An 8,134-nucleotide genomic window follows, 5' to 3' on the forward strand; every position below is an offset into this window, starting at 1 on the left:
CGAATTTTGCTAAAATCAACTCAAAAGAGTAAACCTCATAAATTTCTATTTAAATTTCTGTTTAATCTATAAATATTATTAAAAGGGTAAACCTTAAAAGCCACGTAGACAATGCCACCTCGTATTACTAAATGCCACCTTACATTACCAAAATTCCACGTCATCAATCCTCCATGTAGTATGACGTGTTTAATTAAGAGGGTAATTCATATTCGTATAATGATCCATTTAAAACGATACACGAATTAAAAAATATTTACATAAAAAATAAATTAGCATACAAAAACATTAAAGTTTGGCCTTTTTAACTTCTAGATAAATTTAAAAACAATTAAAAATCAAAATTCATACTAAATTTTAAATTTGTAGGTTTATTCTTATAATATTTTAAATAACAAATATATACTCCCTCCATAATTCAATATATGTCATTTAAGGCATTTGTATTTTTTGCTTTTTATATGACGTTTTTCTATTTTCAAAGCAATGACTTTTCAATTGATAGTTTCCATAATCAATTTGACAACCGTACTATGTACCTTGCCTTCACTTTTTCACTAAAGTACTCCAATTTAAAGCCCTACCCGTAAATAGTGTAGTAGGGAGTACTATTTCCAAAGCTATGAATTACTCTCTATTTAATGTCATTGTGATGAGTATAGTTTTTCTTAATAAGTGTGCTTTTGGCTAAAACGTCATATATAGGAAGTATAATGGAGGGAGTATCACATAATTCTAATTTTACGCCGTTTATAAAATAATAAAGAATTTGTAAATATTAAGGGCAAGTAATAACATACTTAACATTAAGCATTGACATTTAATTTTTAAAAGTACAATTGGTTAAAAGAAAAATAAAAAATTACATCACTCTAATTTTAAATTATTTATATGTGCAACTCCTTAAATATTATTGCAATAAACTTGCTCAATTTCATTAAATTGAATACATATGTAAATCTATAAATATGATTTATAAATAAAAGGGAAGACAAAATATCTACCATTTTTTAGTTCGTAAGATAACTCCCTAAACAATTCTCATGCAATGTGGATTTTGTAAAAAAAAAAAAAAAAAAAAAAAAAAAAAAAAAAAAAAAAAAAAAAGTAAACCTTTTATATTTCAATTCTCATTACTCTATATTTATGTCTATATTAAATTTGCTAATAATGAACATGAATGGCCAAAAGTCATAAAACATTTATACATATTTATGTATATATTAAATTTGGTAATAATAAAAAATAAACAAAAATCATAAAACACATCCTCATTTGGCTATAAATGTTTGATGGAAGGCAACATTTGTGAGCCGAAATTCAAGCGAATATTTTTTTACCCCCATTGCCAAAAGAATTATATATATGTGTCAATAATCATTCTTATCATTGTATCAACATCAAGGTAAATGTACTCAGGTTTTAAATTAATAATTTATTTATTTATTTTTAAGTTCCAATTTTTTTTTTGGTACATGGGAGGGGCAAAGCCCCATAACTTAATTAATTGCTATTACACGGGGAATGACTACCCCAAAAATGTCCTCTCTGAGAATTGTACGGAGTTCTTCATACGGTTGGTCAATATGCTGAACTAGAGTGCTGGAATGGACTCCTCGGTTTGCTAGTAGGTCTGTCGCTCTATTAGCCTCCCGATATGTGTGTTCGATTCTAACCAACCAATGGGGTTCCTTTATCAGCTGCTTACACCTTTGGACTATGAACTTGAGATTATTACTAACAAGTCCGTCTTCGAGGATAATTTTAACACCTTGTGCGTTGTCCATATGAACTAGTAGCTTCGGAATATGAATGGACTTTGCTCTTTCCAACCCAACGAGTAAGGCTAATAGCTCCGCCTTCATTGATGAGCAAATGCCACAAGAGAAATAAAAGGCAGTGATGAAATCACCTGTCTCGTCCCTTAATACTCCACCTCCACCGGTTGGTCCCGGATTCTCTTTAGAGGCCCCGTCAGTATTTAATTGAGTCCATCCGTGTGGGGGAGGGAGCCAACGGACAAATATTTCCTCATTGGAATTTCTTGGCTGGGGTGTGAATATGTCATACATATCGAATGCTTTTTTCGAATTTGCAAACTGTTGGAAAAGGAAAGCTTGGGGCTCAACCGGATTTTCACTGTCTCGTCCAAAAACCATGTTGTTTCTCCATCTCCAAATCCACCAACATGTAATTGCAAATTGCATTGGCCACTCTGCTACTGAGATTATGTCCTCATTCCCCGCATTTTTCGACAACCAACTCGTAAAAGGCATAGAATAAAAGTGGGTATGTGAAGCTTGAATACCAACCAAGCTCCAAATTTGTTGGGATATGGGACACGATCTAAGTAAATGCTCGGTGGTCTCCTCAGCCTCATCGCACCTAGGACACATGGGATTATCCCCCATATTTCTCACGACCCGATTAACATTTACCATTAACCGTCCATGAGCTGCTAGCCATAAAAACATTCGAATTCGTTGTTGGACTGGTAGGCGCCATATTGTTCTCCAAACGGGTGGTTCGGGTAAAGTAGCGGCATCAAAACTTCTTAAAAAACCCAAGGCAGATTTTAAAGAGAACTTACCAGAGGACAAACCTTGCCAATAAAGCGTATCTTCGAGGTCGGGGTCGTGAACCAGGTAGATAGAAGCTATACGCTGTAGAATGTTTTGCGGCAAGAAATTAGCAAAGTTATCCCACTTCCACCCTGCGCTTTCACACCACATTTCCCCCACTGTCACATCTTTAACTTCATCTGGAATTGGTGATAGAGTGTGCTCGGCCAGACGCAAGCCGTCAACCCACGCGTGTTCCCAGAAGGAGGTTCGTCTACCGTTACCCATCGCGGATGCTGCGCCTCTGATTATCATTTTAGATTGCTCCGTAATTCCGGCCCACACATTAGACATGTTAGCTTTTGGTTGAAATATGTCGATATTACACCTGTTATTGCAGTACTTTGCCCGTAAAATCCGTGACCATAGTCTTGTTGGCTCCGCAAGGACTCTCCACCCTAGCTTAGTAAGGAAAGCCGCATTAGCTTGTCTCGCTGATGTAATGCCCAATCCTCCCATCGACTTTGGTTTTTGAATATTCTCCCATGAAATGAGATGAATTGATTTCTTATTATCATTTCCACCCCACAAAAACCTGCGCGATTTTCGATCAATTGTATCGCATACAGTCCGTGGGATTTTTGCAGTTTGCATACTGTAGTTTGCGATCGTACTCAACGTTGATTGAACCAGGGTAGTACGGCCTGCCAGTGATAAACGCTTAGTGGACCATCCGGCTAATCTTTTATTTATCTTCTCCTCTAGGTGAGCGAAAGTGTGACGAGTCACTCTCCCATTAATAGTTGGCATCCCCAAATAAATACCTAGGTCGTCTGTTTCCTCGAAATTCAGAGCTCTCGAGATCGTATCCCTTGCATCTTGATTCGTATTACCGGAGAAAAAAACTTGTGACTTAGCCTCACTAACTTTCTCTCCTGAAGCTTTACAGAAATTGTCTAGGACATACCGAATAACAAGGGCTTGGTCTTCAGTAGCTTCAGCAAATAGAACCATGTCATCCGCGAAAAATAGGTTCGTGATGCCAGGGCAATTACGTGAGATTTTGAATGGTCTCCAATTTTTGTTACGGACCTCAAGATCGATAGCCTGTTGCAGCTTCTCTAAGCACATGACAAATAAATATGAGGATATGGGATCTCCTTGACGGACCCCTCTAGATGGAGTGAATTGTTCGGTGGGCTCTCCGTTCCATAGAATTTGCATCCTAGTTGACGATACACATTCCATAACCACTTCAATTAGGAGATTAGGGAAGCACATATCTTTGAGAGTGTCTTGAATAAAGCTCCAACGAAGTCGATCATAAGCTTTCTCCAGATCAATTTTGATTGCCATAAACCCTTTATTACCTTTCTTTTTCCTCATCGAATGGATGGCTTCTTGAAAGATAACGATATTATGAGTTATTTGACGTCCCGGGACAAACCCACTCTGTGTCTCAGAAATAACGTGTGGCAAGACTCTTTTGATTCTATTAGCGAGGGTCATGCTGATAATCTTATAAGCGACATTACATAAGCTGATAGGACGGAATTGAGTAATAGTTTCAGGAGTATTAACCTTGGGAATAAGTACCAGATGCGTATCATTAAGCCCCTCGGGCAGTCCCTTTCCCTCCAAAGCTTTGATCACCATATCGCACAATGAAGCTTGAATAAGGTGCCAATTCTTCTGATAAAAGAGAGCTTGAAACCCATCCGGACCCGGCGCTTTGAGAGCTCCCATATGGTGGACAACTTGTTCAATTTCGGCAATGTTGAATGGTCTATTTAGCCATTCTCGATCTTTATCATTGAATTCTTGAAACAAATTCCACGGAAGAAGGTCCTCTGTTTCATAAATTTGTTCTTCGGTGTATAATTTTTTATAGAAATTGATGCAAATCTTTATCATTGAATTCATTGAATTTTTAAGTTCCATTAGTTATGAAGTAATCTTCACATTTTTAACCTTCACATATATGTTGTTTTGTTCTCATTTAGGGGCTATCAATATTTGTGGAGTTGTGTTATTCATAGGTACATATACTTACATCTTTATGATTCAATACCTTATTTCTTACACTATTTAAGGGAAAACTTAAATTACTAACGATAAGGTTAATATTACATAAATCAAATTCCACCATTTTGTTTATTAATCACTCAGTGGATTTTTTTTAGGGATAGTTCATTGGAGAAAGAAGACTATCTGAAAAAAGAGAAATACTAGAAGTGCTTAAACAAATATTCCTTCCATTCCACCCAATACTATGTTATAAACTAACTACAAAATTGACTACATGAATATGAATGACTAATTGTTTTTAGGTTCATAAATAAAATTTAGTATTTCAAAAACTTTCAAATGTATGTTTTATTTGGGCATGCGTTTCTTTTTTATTCATCGTTTTTCCTATGAAAAATAGCTCTCATAGAATGAAATTGGAGTTGCGAGGGCCTCAATCTTATTAACAAGTTGGACAAAAAAATTCTATTGACATAGATAATGGCTAAATGTAAATTATTATCTAATATTTATGCGTACTTGTCATATTATCTGATGCATATGTCTTATAACACATAAGAGATTACAATGAGATTTGTAGTAGACTATTATTTAATTCATTTTATCATTTATGCAAAAATATAAAATTTAGAATTTTTGACAATGGTATAGATGATATAGTAAGATTAACATTTATTAAAGTTCATAACTATGCTACTATATGATTTATGACAATTAAAATATTGAGAAGATAAAAAAACCTTATAATTCTATATGTTTTAATCTCCTTACATTGTGAGATTTATTATTCTCAAAAAAAGAAGGAAAAAAAAAGAAAAATAATTCAACATTACGCATTAATTTGCCTTTTCGTCTTTACTTACTAACTTTATTTGCCGGAAGACAAACGATGTTCAAACTTTTAAATAGAAAATTAAGTACAAAATCTATACAATCTAATCAAAAAGCAACCTTAAACATTTAATTTTTTTTACATGGTGTCATGAATTACTGGACTCATTGAAAGATAATTTTTTTTTAAAACCACATGTTTTTAGTATATTAATCAAAATAACAACTAAAATACAATATATAGTTTTGAAAATAAACCAAAATTGTCAAAAAAATAAGGCATTAACCAACTAACTTTTATGTATTTCAAAACTATATTTTTTAAATGGATCAACTAATTGCTCAGACAAATATAAACAATACGATAAAAATAATAAAACTAAAACAGATAAACTCGTGAATCTCACGAGTCACAAACCTAGTTTAAAGCTTAAAACTAAAGATATAAGACTTAAATTAACTCTCCAGTGCTAAAGATGGAGAGTAGAATCAGTCAATCTTATAGAAGGTAAAAAGTAAAACAAGTAAATGAACTGGAAAACCCTTTTTAAAGAGAAAAGAGGAACAAAAGCTAGGGAAGAAAGAAAATGAAAGCAGATTCATTTTAATTTCTAGAGATTTTGGGGTTTTTAGAAGGCTTTTTATCCCTTTAAAATTTTAGAGAAAAGAGGGAGATGCTTTGTTCCATTCCATATGTTCTTAAAAAATTCCGTTTTCTCAATCTTAAATATATTTTCTTTATTAAATTTAACTATTAGAATACTCAAATTTTATCAGTTTGGGTATTTTATGGACTATTTATAAGTTCTAGGGGTACCTGTGATATTCTTAAAATCGAGGGATACCATGTAAAAATAAAATAAACACAAAGGTACTGTGTAGAAAATCCCAAAAATATAACAATATCAAACGGGTTAAAACAAACGGATAACTCCCATGGTACCCATGAAATTTGCACTTTTTCCCCAAGTACCCTAAACGTTTGTCAAAAAAACGTTTGACTAGTCATATATCTTAGCAACGAGATTGAAAAGCCGCAATTTTTTTCCTAAATAGATCGTCTTTTTTCGAGATCCCTTCAATTTGAAAAAAAAATCTTGTTTTTCTGACATCTTAGAACGGAGTTACGACTTGTCAATTTTCGATCATATAAGTAGAAAATGAAGTTTTTTTTTTTTTTCAAAATAATTCTTTCCGAGATCTATAATTTTAGAGAAAGAATCACGGCTTTACGAAATCGTGACTGAGGTATATGAGCAGTTAATGTAATTTTTCTGTAAAGTAGGGATATTTGGGGAAAAAAATGCAAATTTTAGAGGTACCATGATAAATATCCCATAATTATAAGGTGAAATTTTCAAGAGGGAGTGTTGTAAACACAAGAGTACGGACTTGTCTGAAATCCATGTAATAGTTCGGGGATAAATTTTAATTGGGTGATAATTATAGGGGAAGTTAATTACTTGGGTAATGAGTTCATTGATGATATGTTTGACATAAGGGTAATGATTACTAAGTAGATGTTTTACTCCCTTAATCATTAACCATGGGGGAGGGTGGGTACTGCTGTAATGTACTACCCTTTCATGAGGGTAATAGATTAAGAAGGTGAATAATTACTCTCATGCCAAACATGAAAAATGCACTTTACCTATTACTCTCATATTTATTCCTCTCTTTTTTCTCTCAATCCAAGCAAGCCCTCAAGATGAAAATTTCATCTTCGGGATTCACTCCACCGTCCTTCCCAAAGTCTAGTAGTAAATATGACAACTGCCTTTAGTACATTTAAAGTATATACACATTATATTATGTTGTATAAATATTATATCCGTTGAATGAAAAAACACACAACATTTTACTCTCAATCTCTCACTCTTATGGATAATTTTATAGTAAGATTTAGGGGTATTGTGATATTTTTAAAATTGGAAGGCACCACGTACAAATTTTAAAAAAAAAAATGAGGGTATTACGAAAAAAAACCCAAAAGTAAAACACAAAATCTCATTATACGTCTATAACTAAAGACGGGTTAAATATAATACCACATTTTTAATAGGACAAGCATCAAATGGGGTGGTAGGGGCAAAAAATATCATTACTTTCAAGCTATTTGACTCGTTTTTAGCTATAGACAGATATAACAAAACTAGCTGAAAATAAAATAAAGAGTAATTTAATAATTACACCCTTTTATAAACCACTTTTCTAAAATTACTCCCTTATGAAAACTTTTAATAATTTACTCCCATAAAATGTTCTCAGGTTAAAAATTGCACCCAAATGGACTTTCCGGTGAAAAGTCATATTTTATGACCGTTTTGCCCCTGCCTTTTCCTTTCTTCTTTTATTTTCTTCAAACGGAGCTCTCAAAAACGCAGCAACAAGGCTCTTCATCGTCCCAAATTTCTGGGTAATTGGGGTAATATCGTTAGCTTCTGAGGTGGAAGGGTGGTTGTCAATGGGGATGGGGTTGTGGGTCCGGGTGTGAGAGGTGGTTGTCGGAGGTGAGGCAGAGGGTATGTTGGTCGGGTTTGGGTTGTTGATGAAGGTAGATGGAGATGGAGGCAGGGAGATGGGGAAAGGGTTTGTTGGGTATTGGATTTGTTAAAGAGCGAGGTGGTGGTGGTCGGGGACGGCGGCGGCATGGCAGTGAGATGTGGTAGGTTGGCTGGCTGTTGGTTGTGGTCGGATCGAGCGATGAGGGCGGC

The sequence above is a fragment of the Silene latifolia genome, chromosome 6, assembly GCF_048544455.1.
Source record: "Silene latifolia isolate original U9 population chromosome 6, ASM4854445v1, whole genome shotgun sequence".
NCBI classification, from domain to species: Eukaryota; Viridiplantae; Streptophyta; class Magnoliopsida; order Caryophyllales; family Caryophyllaceae; genus Silene; species Silene latifolia.